Below are 15,759 nucleotides of genomic sequence, written 5' to 3'. Positions count from 1 at the left end.
CCCTATCCAAATGGGTTATGCACCTAAAGTATATAGTATCAATTTAGAGAGAGAACAGCAGGGCTGTGGGTCTGATTAGCAGGCCCACAGCCACATCTAAGTCGAAAACCAGTAAAGCAAACGCAAAAAGTGGGGGTGAACATAGAAAGCAGACCCTACTCTCCTACATAGGCCTAACCTGTGTTCATGACAGTGGTCCTTATACCACTTACTTAGTATATGGTTTGCGTGGCCCCTAGGGCCTAACTGTATTACTTACCTGTGTGACTTATGTATGCTTAAATAAGACTGTGCTGTACTTACCTCGAATCTCATAAAGAGTGCTGAGGGTATTTTGACTAGAATAAATACATTCTATTTTCATATATATCTGTTGTGGTGTCCTTTCATTTGGTATTCGAGGGATTGCAAATGGTATAACAGCTGGCTTCACATGCCATACAGAGTTTAGCCTAAGACTGCTCTTGTCCATGCTACCACTAAGAAAGCTGGTCTATAAGGTTGACTTTACAACCAATCCCCATAAGGGTTGTTTGGACTGATATAGGGTATACACTAGAACTAGTGACATCATATATCAGGCCAACTTCTCACACCCATATCTCGACGACTGGCTTCTGAAGGGCTCATCTCAAATGGTGAAAAACCACTATCGAATATGCCTGAACTTACTGCAATGCCTGGGCCTTCATGTGAACATGGAGAAATCAATCCATCGGCCCACTCAAAGAATATACTACCTAGGGGCTACTCTGGACTCCAGCGTAGGAAAAGTGTTTCCTTCGGAGGAGAGACTGTTGTCAATCCAGCAGAAGTGCAATCTCCTTCTTCAAGTTCTTCAGCCCTCAGTTCGACAAGTTGCCTCACTTCTGGGGGTTGATGGCATCTTGAATTTTTCTTGTTCCCAACTCCAGACTGAGAATGAGACCTCTGCAACAGGACTTGGAAGACAAATGGAATCAAACGTCGGCACGATGGAAAGACAGGACTCTTCTCTACCAGACTGAGAAAGCATCAATTCCCTGGTGGACTCATCGAAGAAATCTCTTAGTGGGAATACCTTTCCACCAACCTCCTCCAAAACAAACCCTGATCACAGACGCCTCTCTTCAGGGTTGGGGAGCACACATGGGTCTTCTACAGACTCAGGACAGGTGGTTGAACAAAGAACAATCGTATCATATAAACATGCTCGAAATGTCGGCAGTACATCTAGCCCTCAGGCTTTCTACCCGTCGACACTGCGGTCCCTAATGATTAGGCTGGTCTGGGGCGGGAAACACCCCCGGATCCGCTGGGCGACCCTCACACTCCCACAAGAGCGTGGCGGCCTTGGAGTGCCGGATTTATATTTATACTATCTAGTCGCTCAGTGTGCACATGCTTATGCCTGGTATCACCCTGATGCTCGGATCCCATTCCTTCGCCCAGAGGCGGACTTTGTCCTCCCGGGTCGCCTGTCGACGGTGTTGCCCAAAGGTGTCCCCAGGGACCCAAAGGACATTCAAACCGTGTCTACCACCAGCTGGGCATGGAACAGGCTCTCGCGCTATTTGGCTCAGCCTCTGCTGTATTCGTCTTCCCTCCCGATACCCAACCCTGGGCTGTTACCTGGCACGGATGAAGCACTAGTGCGACGTACGTTGACGAAATTTGACCTCACCAGGATCGGGGACTTGTACCCGGGTGGGCACATTTTCTCGGCGTCAGAGGACGCGCGATTAAGTGACGCTACATTCATGGACCGGTTCGTTCTTCGCCGGCTCTATTGCGCCGCCCGGGCGGAGATTCAGGGATTCCCCCTCGAGCCGGCCTCCCTTGAACCTCTCACCATCCTGATTGACGCCGATACGGGGGCACATATTGTTTCCAAGCTGTACAGGGCGTGCGCGGCGCGGGTCCCCTGTGCGGATGATCGTGCGCGGGAGGAGTGGGGGACAGACCTTGGCAGGCCTATCACGGACGACCAATGGACGGCATGTTGCAAGGTCACCGACACAGTGTCATTGAATAGCCGTCACAAACTCCTACATTATAAATTCCTACGCCGTTGGTATATGACCCCGGCTAGACTCCACGCCATTGATCCCGCGCGACCGCACGCCTGCTGGAAGTGCGCTGCACCACATGCCGATTTTGCACACATGGCCTGGACGTGTCCGAGACTGCAGACATTCTGGGCTCAGGTTCACAAGATCCTAGAAGAGATGCTAGGGCTTACACTCATTCCCACTCCGGAGGTCGCACTGTTGGGTTATACGGTCAATTTCCCAAAGAATGTCCGTAAACTGGCCTCTCTAGGGCTTCTTCTGGCCAAGCGGGAGATAGCAAAGCACTGGGGGAGGAAGACAGCTCCCACGTCCAAGACATGGCTTACAGCCATGGCTTTCTGCAGCACGAATAGCGAGATCTACTCTAGTCTCCTCCCAACGATAGCGCGTCCTAGGGACATCTGGGGCCCTTATAAAACATACATTGCAGGCTTGCCTGGCTCGACCCCGCCATCCCCGAATCCCGGAATAGCTCCTACTGGAGTGGGGTAGGTCGTACCAACCCACTATTACGAAGATGTAGGGGTCCTGCTGGGGTGTCGACGCGGGGATATTAAGCTCCTGGGGTCAGGTACTGTACACCGCGTGGCGTTTTCCCATGTTAGAAATGAGGGCAGGGGAGGGGGACGTCTTTAGCACCCTGGAGACAGCTCACGGGTCAGGGATCCCCCTGGTTCAGGTTCGGGCAGGTGTTGATGATGGATTGGTAGATGGGGTCTTGTTGTCGGTTGCATTCATGATGTGGTATTGTTTATCTCAGGACCGGAAGTGTCACAATGCTGCTACTGATTGGTTATTTCTGTATCGCACAGCCGCAAAATCTGTATTATTTGATTTGTCTAATTTCAATAAAAACTTTAAAAAAAAAAAAAAAAACTCCCACCACCACTCCCCAACACTCCTTTTCTCCAAGAGACCATCTTTATATCCTGCAGCACGAGGTGGCAGCCCTGCTGCAGATAGGAGCAGTGAAGTTGGTGCCAGAGCAAGACATTTGGCATGAGTGCTGCTCTCTCTAAATCCTGGTTCCCAAGAAGAATAGTGGTTTTCACCTGATCCTAGACCTCGGGATCCTAAACTGGTACATGGACAAAGAGAAAATAAGTATGCTGCCCTCGTGTCAGGTTTTGCTAGCGTTAAATACTGAAGATTGGATGTACCGCTCGACCTTCAGGACACACATTGTCATATACTGATCCTAAGGCCACACAGGAAGTACCTGTGTTTTGCTGTGGGTTCTTCTTATTAGTAATTTGCCGTTCTACTCTTCAGAATCACTTCTGGCGTGATCCCCACATATGGTATTACACCTGAAGCCCTCCCAGCATCTCCTGTTCATAGCAGCAGTAGTGGATATTACCTTGCTACTTACTTTCTCTCTTCCTCAGAGGATCCGGGATATTCAGGATATGATTCAGATGTTTTGGCAGGGAACTCAGATTCTGGTCCTGACAGTCTTGCCTTTGCTTGGTCTTTTGACTTCTTGCATCCTCCTGGTCTCATGTATGCAGACACATGAAGGCCTTCCAGTGATGCATCCACAAATACTAAAAATGAAAAAGCCTGGTCTTCAGCTGCTTCCTCAATTGCAACAGGGAAGATTGACAGCACAGCATAGGAGGTAATGAATTCCATAATTTTCCTGTGCAAATGGAAAATTCCCTAACTCCCCATCTTGCTTTGTTTGATCTGGTAATGATGACAGAGCGTGAGGAGCTGGATCTAAGATTCCTGCTTGGCGTGTACCAGGAGAAACGATCCTGCAAGTACTTTAGGCTGATCCGATGGAGGGCCCTGTAAACCTTGCATGTAGCCTTAAAAACAATAATTTTTCTCACTGGGAGCCAGTGAAGACCCTGCAATGATTGAGATATGGAAATGCACTTAAGGATTTTGAGCAGCAGTCTCGCTGCTGCTCCTTGCAAAACCTGCAGTTTCTTTACCACACATTTATGGGTACCTGAATACAGAGCATTAGAGTAATCTAGCTTTGAGAAAATAAGAGCTGTTATCACTGTTTTCTGCAGGTCAAGGGGAATAAATGGAATTCCAGAACGTAGTCTCTTTTTCAAAAAGCAGCACCTCAGTTTTGTCTGTGTTCAATTTCAGACAATTATTCTGCATCCTAAGTGCAACTTGGGACATGCAATTACAAAAGTTTCTAGCCTCCTTATTTACATCCGATGAAATGGAAACCACTATCTGAGTGTCATCGGCGTAGGAGAACACAGCTAAACCATAGCTTTGACTAAGCTTAATGAGGGGGCTAACATAAACATTAAACAATGTGGGGCTGAGGGGACACCACAAAGTAGGGAGAAAGGTGACAAATTTACATCCCCCAACTCCACCTGCTGCTGCCTGTTACTCAGAAATGAGCTCAGCAAGGTCAGAGGCGAATTTCTGAAACCTAGCTGATGAAACACTTTATAAGGAGTGAATGGTGAACCGTGTCAAAAGCGGCGGAAAGATCCAATAAAATCAATGCCACTTTTCTACCCTTGTCGATTTCCATTCTTAATTCCTCAGCAGCTGCTACCAAGGCTGAGTCAGTGCAGTGATTTGCTCTGAAAAAAAATTTGCATCTCCTAGGAGATAGGCCTATAGTTTTCCATCTTCATTGGATCTAAGGAGGGTTTCTTTATAAATGTTAGGATGGATGCCTTTTACCATGTATTATGAAATTGCTCTGTAATCAATATTTCATTAAAAAGTTCCATAACAGACCAGCAACTACATTGGCGACTGACCTGCTTAAGAACCTGTGGTGGACAAGGTTCCGATGGAGCCCCGCCATTAATAGGGTTAATGAAACTGATTATTGTGTCCTTAGTAAAACGAGAAAAGCTTCCAAATTGTGGATTCCCTAAGTGACTAGAGGTTTGCTGTAAGTCAAGTCCTTGGGCCTCTCGGCCCGTGCCCGCCAACTTCGCTTTTCGCCCCTTTCGTGGCCAAGGAAGGGGCACCCCCTCACGTCCGCCTAGCCACAGGCCGCAGAACCAACCTCCACCCGGTCGCGGATGTGGATTCCACCGGGGCGGTACAGGGGGACAACGTGCTGGTCCGTCCACATCTACCCCTGCAGCATCCGCCTCAAAGCCCTCCTAGTCCGTGCTTTCAGGCCCATTCCACGCCAGTGGGAGGCAGAGTTCGCCATCACCTGCTCCACTGGCGTTCCATCACGTCGGACAGGTGGGTGCTGCAAATCATCCGAAGGGGCTACTCCCTCCCCTTCGAGGCGACCCCTCCAGCCATGCCACCGCAGTGCCACTGAATTTCGGGGGATCACTTGCAACTTCTGCAGGAGGAAGTTACGGCCCTCTTGGCCAAGGGGGCCATCGAGCGCATTCCTGGTCCAGAAGTAGGTCGTGGTTGTTATTCCCACTACTTTCTGGTTCCCAAGAAGGGCAAAGGGGGCCTACGCCCTATCTTGGACCTCAGGAGCATCAACACCTTCCTCCGGAAGGAGAAGTTCAAGATGCTCACTGTAGCTCAGGTTCTGACTGCCCTAGACCCTGGAGACTGGATGGTAGCGTTGGACTTGCAGGACGCATACTTCCACATCCCCGTCCTGCTGGCCCACCGGCGTTACCTGCGATTCTTGGTGGACCAGGAGCATTTTCAGTTTACTGTGCTCCCCTTCGGCCTCACCAGTGCCCCTCGGGTGTTCACGAAAGTGATGGCGGTGGTCGCAGCTCGTCTGCGCAGATTAGGGGTTTCAGTCTTCCCCTATCTCGACGACTGGTTGTTGAAGGCGGGCTCGCCCCAGGCAGTCGTCTCCCACCTCCAGACTACGGCAGACCTCTTGCATTCGCTGGGGTTCTCCATCAACGTGCCGAAGTTGCATCTGAGTCTCTCCCAGCGGCTCCTCTTCATCGGAGCAGTTCTGGACTAGGCGCAGTTCCAGGCCTATCCTCCGGAACAGCGGGTCCGGGATATTCATGCTCTGATTCCCATCTTTCGGCCTCTATCCCGGGTTTCGGTCAGGTTGGTGCTGCGGCTTCTGAGTCTGATGGCCTCCTGCATCCTGATGGTGCATCACACCAGGTGGCGAATGCGGGCTCTGCAGTGGGACCTGAAGTTTCAGTGGGCCCAGCATCGGGGCAACCTGTCCGACCACGTTCTGATCTCGGAGGGCACTGCGAGACAGTTGCAGTGGTGGCTGTGAGAAGTTGGCCTGATATATGATGTCACTAGTTCTAGTGTACAGCTTGTATCAGTCCAAACAACCCTTATGGTGATTGGTTGTAAAGTCAACCGTATAGACCAGCTATCCTAGTGGTAGCATGGACAAGAGCAGTCTTAGGCTAAACTCTGTATGGCATGTGAAGCCAGCTGTTATACCATTTGCAATCCCTTGAATACCAAATGAAAGGACACCACAACAGATATATATGAAAATAGAATGTATTTATTCTAGTCAAAATACCCTCAGCACTCTTTATGAGATTCGAGGTAAGTACAACACAGTCTTATTTAAGCATACATAATTCACACAGTGGTATAAGGACCACAGTCACGAACACAGGTTAGGCCTAGGCCTAGGGAATCGCTGGGGCTACACTATACTACCAGTTACTAGGCAGTGGGAGGCCCACGGGATTCAGGTGCAGAGTGGAAACACTCACGCGTAATGCGTTAAAGTCGATAGAAATAGTGATGTTTAGAAATAACAAGTTTTAGGACACTTCGGAAAGAGCTAGGAGTTAAAGACTTGGAAACTAGACCCTAGGATAGTCAATACCCTTGTGAGCAACAGAGTACTCAGTTTACCTAGCCCACGGGCTGCGGGTGCATAGGTGTGAACTTGCGTCGGGTTTCGTCGTCGACTCCTATGGATGCCTGAAGAAAAGGTGCTGACAGGCAGTCAGTGAAGAGTGTCCTGTGGATTCCAAGGTTGGAATCAAGAAGGAGGGTACCTGCAAGCAGAGGGGATAGAGTCTAGGTCACCAGCCAGGAGCCGGGAAGGAACCAGGAAGGAACCAGGCGATGTCGTGAAGATGCAGGTGAAGAGGTGAAGCTTGTCGCAGCAGCCACGGGTACCAGGAGGTGTCGAGGACGACCAGAACCAGGAGGCGAGCTGTCCCACGAGGGCTCTTCCTGTTGGCGGCGTCGTTGTCGAGTTTGGACCCAACAAGCCTTGGCAAGCGCAACCCACGCAGGATGAAGCTTCTGTTGCAGACCAGGAAGGCCTGAGGTGCTTCTCTTTCGCAGGGAAGCAAGGGCCAGTCTGGAGGAGCCAAACCAGAGGTGGAAAGTTAAGGGTTCGTCGTCACTGAGGCCACTAGCCAGCGGGCCAGTAACCGGACAGACACGTCGAGCAGGGAAATGCAGAAGGGCCCCACGCAGAACTCGTGGGGTGTGGAGGGCTGATCTTCGGTGCAGATGGTGCTCGGGGTTGGGGCTTCTCAATCCCCAGAGCACAAATTTGAGGATGCCTCAGAAGCTGCGCTGGAAGCTAGTAGCCAATTTTCCCAGGTAGCCGGTCCCACGTCTCTCGTCGCCTCCACGGATCTCAGCTTTGCTGTGGATGTGGATCAGGGTCGGAGAAGTCTGGAAGTCAAGGCGCTGGTCGGGCTCTGCAGTCGGTTCCTCGTAGAACTTGGGCAAAGCAAACGGCAGGTCGCTTGGTGGTGCCTGTTTGCACAGGGTGGCCACTCCTTGGCCACAAGGGAGATTCTTCAGTCTTCTTCCGTAGTCGAATGTCGAAGGTCAAGAGTTTCTGTTCAAGTTGCAGTTTTTCAGGATAATCCAAAGTCCTAGGGACTCAGCTCCCACTCTTATACTAATCTGGGGGGCTGGGTTACTTGCTAGGTCCCTCCTATGGGTGGGACCAGGGAGGGGGGTGGTTACACCCCCTTCCCTTTGTCCAGTTTCGCGCCAGGACTGGGGCTGGAGTGCCCCAGCACCGGTTTGAACCGGACTATGCATGGGACACAATGTGTGCCCCAGGCAGTGTCTCGTTTCTTTCATCCCTCCCTGCCCCAATACACTAAGTCCTGTCTGGGGTGGTGCTAGCACCTCCCAAGGCAGGAAACCTATTGTCCAAGCCTCCCTCGCTGGAAGGACTCCCAGCAGCAGGAGGTCAGACTTGTGTCTGTGGCAGCAGCATCCATTTTGTGATGCTGGGGCTCTGGTTAACTTTAACCGGGTAGTAGGTCTTCAACATGTCTTCTTCCTCTAGAAGGGAGGAATACTATCCTCATCGCCAGAAATGGGGTGGGGGTAGTATTCCAAAGTGTTAGACACCTTAGACGACATGTTTTGATAAAGCCAAACCATAGTTACCATAACCGCGAGGATTATAAGGCACTTTAAGAGTATATGGTAGGCGATATCATAGAACAGCTATAAGGACATGGTTCCGAAAGCTGCAGACAGGCTCAGCTCATGCTAGAGCACCATCTCACATGTTACCAAGCACTCTGCTTTCAGGATTGTTAAGGCCTGCCATAGGAGTGACTGAAAGGTTACCCATGTGTCTATATATAAGGTAGGTATAGGAATACTATACCTAAGCAAGGGGTGATTACACGACCTTGCCCCAGCTGAGTGATCAGCCAGTTGTGTCATGATGGAAGGCCAGCCAGGGGTGGCATAATACATGCTGCAGCCCCTGGTAGGCCTAGGGTACACCTATGCCCTGGGTACCTAAGGTACACTGTACAGGGCCCTATAAGGTGATCCTTACCAATTGGGTTATGTACCTAAAGTACATAGTATCAATCAATCAATCAATCATAGGCATTTGTATAGCGCACTGCTCACCCGGAGGGTCTCAAGGCGCTGGGGGGGGGGGGGAACGCTACTGCTCGAACAGCCAGGTCTTGAGTTGCTTCCTGAAGGCGAGATGGTCTTGCGTTTTCCGGAGGTGGATGGGGAGGGAGTTCCATGTCTTGGCTGCCAGGTAGGAGAAGGATCTTCCTCCGGCGGTGGCTCTGCGGATGCGGGGAACGGTGGCGAGATCGAGGCTGGCGAGGCGGAGCTGGCGGGTGGGCTTGTGGTAGGTCAGGCGGCTGTTGAGGAACTTGGGGCCCAGGTCGTGGAGGGCCTTGTGTGCGTGGGTGAGGAGTCGGAACGTGATTCTTTTGTTGACGGGGAGCCAGTGCAGGTCTCTCAGGTGTCCGGAGATGTGGCTGTGTCGGGGGATGTCCAGGATGAGTCGTGCTGAGGCGTTCTGGATCCGTTGGAGTTTCTTCTGGAGTTTGGCGGTAGAGGGCGTTCCCGTAGTCCAGCCGACTGGTGACGAGGGCCTGGGTGACCGTCTTCCTGGTCTCGGTGGGGATCCACCGGAAGATTTTTTGAAGCATGCGCAGGGTGTTGAAGCATGAAGACGAGACGGCGTTGACTTGTCTGGTCATCGAGAGGGAGGAGTCCAGGATGAAGCCTAGGTTGCGTGCGTGGTCCGTTGGCTTGGGGGTGGCTCCCAGGGCGGGGGGCCACCAGGAGTCGTCCCAGGCGGAGGGTGATGATCCTAGGATGAGGACCTCTGTCTTGTCTGAGTTCAGTTTCAGGCGGCTGTTATTCATTCATTCGGCGACGTCTTTCATCCCTTCGTGTAGGCTGGCTCTGGCGGCGTCCCGGTCGCTGGTGAGGGAGAGGATCAGCTGAGTGTCGTCGGCGTAGGTGATGATCTCGAGGTTGTGTTGACGTGCGATGGTTGCGAGGGGGCTCATGTAGACGTTGAAGAGGGTGGGGCTGAGCGATGACCCTTGTGGAACGCCGCAGATGACTTCGGTGGCCGCTGACCGGAACGGGGGGAGGCGGACTCTCTGGGTTCTTCCGGCAAGGAATGAGGTGATCCACTCCAGGGCCTTCTCCTGGATGCCGGTGTTGTTCAGGCGCTGTACCAGGGTGTGGTGGCAGACAGTGTCGAACGCTGCGGAGAGCTCCAGGAGGATGAGGGCCGCAGTTTCTCCGTTGTCCATTAGGGATCTGATGTCGTCTGTGGCTGCGATGAGGGCGGTCTCCGTGCTGTGGTTGGCTCGGAAGCCGGATTGCGAGTGGTCGAGGGATCCGTTGGTCTCGAGGAAGGCGGCTAGCTGTCTGTTGACGGTCTTCTCGATGACTTTGGCAGGAAACGGGAGGAGCGAGATGGGACGGTAGTTCTTGAGGTCAGAGGGGTCTGCAGTTGGTTTCTTCAGCAGGGCACTGATCTCGGCGTGTTTCCAGCACTCCGGGTAGGTGGCGGTGTTGAAGGAGGCGTTGATGATGTCGTGGAGGTGGGGTGCTATGATGTGGTCGGCCGTGTTGAAGATGTGGTGTGGGCAGGGGTCCGTAGGGGATCCGGAGTGGATGGTGTTCATTGTGCGTGTTGTGTCTTCGGTGCTGACTGGGGTCCAGGTGCGGAGGGTGGCGGTGGGGGGCATCGGTTCGGTGGTGGGGTTCGTGGTTGGTGGGCCGAAGCTGTTGTGAATGTTGGCGATCTTGTCGTGGAAGAAGGCTGCGAGTGAGTCGCAGAGGTCTTGCGAGGGAGTGATGTCATTGTTTCCGGCGTCGGGGTTGGAGAGCTCTTTGACGATGCTGAAGAGTTCCTTGCTGTTGTGGGTGTTGTCCAGTCGTTCCTTGAAGGCTGCCTTCTTTGTGGCGCGGATCAGTTGGTGGTGTTTGCGGGTGGCGTGTTTGAGGGCCGTCATGTTGTCTGTGGTCTGGTTGGTGCGCCAGGTGTTCTCCAGGGAGCGGCAGTTCTTCTTGGAGGTGATGAGCTCGTCGGTGAACCAGGAGGCTTTCTTGCTGCCGCGTCTGCTGGGGGGGTTCTTCTTCAGTGGTGCGAGGGCGTCTGCGCAGTTGGTGATCCACTGTGTGAGGTTGTTGGCGGCTTCGTTGGGGTCCGTTGAGCTGGTGGGGGGGTTCTGGCTGAGGAAGGTGGTGAGCTGGTCACCGGTGATCTTGTTCCAGCTCCTGCGGGGGGCTTGTTGAGGGTGGTGGTGGGTCGTCGTTTTACTGAAGCTGAAGTGGACGCAGCTGTGGTCAGTCCACTGGAGATTGGTGGAGTGGCTGAAGGTGATGTATTTGCTGGATGAGAAGACTGGGTCAAGCGTGTGGCCGGCGTAGTGGGTGGGGGTGGTTACCAGTTGCTTGAGTCCGAGGTTGGCCAGGTTGTCCAGCAGAGCAGTGGTGTTGCGGTTCTTGTTGTCCTCCAGGTGGAAGTTGAGGTCCCCCAGGAGGATGTAGTCGGTGGAATTGATGGCGTGCGGGCTGACGAAGTCTGTGATGTCTTCGCTGAACTGTGTGCGTGGTCTCGGTGGTCTGTAGACGAGGGTGCCTCTGAGCGTGGTCTTGGGGTCGGTGTGTATCTGGAAGTGGAGGTGTTCGGCGGAGGTGAAGGTGTCATCGGAGTTGGTCGTGATGCGGATGGTGTTCTTGTGGATGATGGCGATGCCTCCTCCTGTCTGGTTGACGCGGTCCTTCCTGGTGATTTTGTAGCCTTCCGGGACGGCGATGGCGACGTCGGGCGCTGAGGAGGCGTTCATCCAGGTTTCCGTCAGGAAGGCGATGTCTGGTGCTGTCGTGTCGAGGAGGTTCCAGAGTTCGACGGCATGCCTGTGAACGGATGAATTTAGAGAGAGAACAGCTGGGCTGTGGGTCTGATTAGCAGGCCCACAGCCACATCTAAGTCGAAAACCAGTGAAGCAAAAGCAAAAAGTGGGGGTGACCATAGAAAGCAGACCCTACTCTCCTACACAACCCCCCCCCAAACTTAGGGACATTAAACTAACCTTGACCAGTTGAGTCTTCATGTTCTAAGTGGAAATATCTGGAGAGTCCATCTGCATTGGCATGGTCAGTCCCAGGTCTATGTTCCACTGTGAAGTCCATCCCCTGTAGGGAAATGGACCACCTAAGAAGTTTGGGATTTTCACCCTTCATCTGATTTAGCCACAAGAGGGGCTTATGGTCTGTCTGAATCTTGAAGTGAGTGCCAAACAGGTATGGCCTCAGCTTCTTCATGGCCCAAACCACAGCAAAGGCCTCCCTCTCAATAGCTGACCAACGTTTCTCTCTAGGGGTCAGCCTTCTACTAATAAAAGCAATGGGCTGGTCTTGACCATCTATATTCAGTTGTGAAAGAACAGCTCCCACACCCAACTCAGAAGCATCTGTCTGGACAATGAACTCTTTGGAGTAGTCTGGACTTTTCAGAATAGGTGCAGTGCACATGGCCTGCTTCAGGTCATCAAATGCCTTCTGACAGCTTACTGTCCACTGAACTTTCTTTGGCATCTTCTTAGAGGTCAAGTCATTAAGTGGTGTCACAATGGACCCATAGTTCTTAACAAACTTTCTGTAGTACCCAGTCAGGTCCAAGAAAGCTCTGACCTGTGTCTGGGTAATTGGAGGAGTTCTTTATGGTCTGGATCTTGCTCTCCAGTGGTTGAACCTTACCCCCACCTACTAGGTGGCGCAGGTACACAACCTTGCTCTGCCCTATCTGGCCCTTAGTGGCCTTGATAGTGAGGCCTGCCTTTTGCAGGGCCTCTAAAACATTCCTCAGGTGGACCAGGTGATCCTCCCAGGTGGAGCTAAAGACAGCAATATCATCAAGATAAGCTGCACAGTAGTCATCCAGGCCTGTAAGGACTTGATTCACCAACCTTTGTAAAGTGGCAGGTGCATTCTTCAAGCCAAAGGGCATTACCACAAATTGATAATGTCCTCCTGGGGTTGAGAAAGTAGTTTTGGCCTTTGCACTCTCAGCTAGTCTGATTTGCCAGTAGCCTGCTGTCAGGTCAAATGTACTCAAAAAATTGGCAGCTGCCATTCTGTCAATGAGCTCATCTGCCCTAGGTATTGGGTGGGCATCTGTCCTAGTGATAGCATTGAGACCTCTGTAATCCACGCAAAACCTCATCTCTCTCTTACCACCTTGGGTGTGAGGTTTTGGCACAAGAACTACAGGACTAGCCCAAGGGCCCTCTAAAGGTTCAATGACTCCTAGCTCCAACATCTTTTGTACCTCAATCTTTATGCAGTCCCTGACATGGTCAGGTTGCCTGTAGATTTTACTCTTTACAGGCAGACTGTCACCAGTGTCCACCTCATGGGTGCACCGGTTTTCTGACTTGGGGTCAGAGAGAACATATGTCTATAGGCCTGTAGAACTTGTCTGCAGTCCTGTTGCTGATGGTTAGTGAGGCTGTCAGAAAAGACCACACCATCAACTGAACCACCATCAGGGTTCTTAGTCAGCAGGTCTGGGAGAGGGTCACTCTCTTCCTCCTGCCCCTCATCTGTAGCCATGAGTAAGCCCATGTCTGCCCTGTCAAGATATGCCTTTAACCTGTTGACATGAAGCACCCTGTGGGGATTTCTGGGAGTCCCAAGGTCCACCAAGAAGGTGACTTCTCCCTTCTGTTCAACAATAGTGTGGGGTCCAGACCATTTGTCCTGGAGTGCTGCTGGGGCCACTGGCTCCAACACGCACACTTTCTGTCCTGGCTGGTACACAGTCAGCACAGCCTTTTGGTCATGCCAAGCTTTTTGGAGTTCTTGGCTTGCCTCAAGGTTTTTAGAAGCCTTCTTCATGTACTCTGCCATGCTTGAGCGGAGGCCAAGCACATAATCCACTATATCAAGCTTGGGTTGTCTGAGAGGTCTCTCCCATCCTTCCCTTACTAGACATAGGGGTCCCCTCACAGGATGCCCAAACAAAAGTTCAAAAGGGCTGTAGCCAACCCCCTTTTGTGGGACCTCTCTGTAAGCAAACAGAAGGCAGGGTAAAAGGATGTCCCATCTTCGCCTAAGCTTGTCTGGTAAACCTTTTATCATCCCTTTTAGGGTCTTGTTGAACCTTTCCACAAGCCCATTGCATTGTGGGTGATAGGGTGTAGTGAATTTGTAGTTAACACCACACTCCTTCCACATTGAAGTCAAATTTCCTGACATGAAGTTAGCACCTCTGGCAGAAACAACCTCCTTTGGAAACCCCACTCTGGAGAACACTCCAAGCAGGGCCCTGGCCACAACAGGAGCTGTTGTGGTCCTCAGGGGTATAGCTTCTGGGTACCTGGTGGCATGGTCCACTATCACCAGATGCTGTTTGGGGGTCCATTGGTCCAACAATGTCTATCCCCACTCTCTCAAAGGGAACCCCCACCACAGGTAGTGGTATGAGGGGGGCCTTTGTGGTGCCACCTGATTTGCCACTGGCTTGGCAGGTGACACAGGAGCGACAAAACTCCTTGGTATCTTCTGACATGTGAGGCCAGTGAAAGTGAGGGACAAGTCTGTCCCAAGTCTTATTCTGGCCTCAGTGTCCTGCAAGGGGAATATCATGAGCCAAGGTAAGAAGGAAGCCTCTGAAACTCAATGGTATGACCAACCTCCTGGACGCACCAGGCTTGGGGTCTCTAGCCTCTGAGTACAGCAGCCCTTCATCCCAGTACACTCTATGGGTACCTTGAGCATTCCGTGCAGCCTCAGCAGCAGCCTGCTGTCTGAGGGGTTCAAGAGAAGGACAGTCTAATTGTGCCTGCCTCAGATCTGCCCTTGAAGGTCCCCCTGTCCCAAGAAACTCAACCTGGTCAGGTTCCAGTTCTTCTAGGACAGTTCTTTCAGGGCCCTAAGAATCATCCTCCTGTGAGGGCTGATTCTCTACCTGAGGCAAGGGGGAAGGCACAGCCTTAACCCTACTGCTCTTTCTCTTGGGTTGTTTCTGGTCCATTGTCCCAGGATCCAGCACTTGTTCAGTGTTGCACTTTTTTGGCCTGTGACCTAGTCACAGCAAGGATATGTGCATCTATTCCCAGCATTTCTGCATGGGTTCTATACTCCGCTTCAGCCCAACCTGACGTTTCAAGGTCATTTCCCAACAGACACTCTACATGAAGGTCTGAACTCACCACAACTTTCTTGAGGCCAGTTACCCCTTCCCAGGAGAAGTTAACAATTTCCACACTATGGGAGGTAGTGGCATTGCTAGCGTTGGTCACTAGGTAATTCTCACCTAGCATGATCTGTCCAGGGTCCACAAAGGCAGGTGTCACCATTGTGACACTAGCACATGTGTCCCTGTAGGCCTGAGACATTCTATTGTTGATTACAGGAGTCTGTCTGTACTTGCCCAGGTTACTGGGACCCACAGTAGAGGACAAAGCTATGTCCCCATCACAGATCAGAACAGCCTGAGTGGGTATTCTGACTAGGCCAGAATCCACTTCAGTTCCCAGGGTTATCCCTATTACACCCTTTTGCTGGGAACGACCACTTACAGCTGGACTAGGGGGTACAGTTGCCTTAGGGGCAATGGTGGCTGGGGGCTTGTCCTGTTTGGTGCATTCACTATACCAATGGGAATTGGACTTACAATAGTTACACCAAGGTTTCTTTTTGCCATCTTTCTTTTTATCCTTTTTGGGACCACCCTCCCCCTGAGCCTTTTGGGGGCCTGGTGAAGACTTCTGGTCTTTTGATTTCTGCTCATTACCCTTCTGGTCTGCCTTTTTCTGATCACCGCCCTGGTTCTGTTTTTTCTGCTTAACTCTAGTCCTGACCCACCTATCTGCCTTCTTTCCCAATTCCCGGGGAGAAGTTAGGTCAGAGTCAATCAAGTGTTGATGCAGTAACTGGTTTTGACAGTTGTTAAGTATTTGTTCACTCATTATCAAATTATACAATCCTGTATAGTCCTTAACCTTACTACCCAATAACCAGCCTTCCAAAGCCTTAGTGGCACAATCTACAAAGTCAGTCCAGTCCTGAGTCTGTG

The sequence above is a fragment of the Triturus cristatus genome, chromosome 7 (assembly GCF_964204655.1).
Source record: "Triturus cristatus chromosome 7, aTriCri1.1, whole genome shotgun sequence".
Lineage (NCBI taxonomy): Eukaryota > Metazoa > Chordata > Amphibia > Caudata > Salamandridae > Triturus > Triturus cristatus.
Note: the sequence above shows the minus strand (reverse complement) of the source record.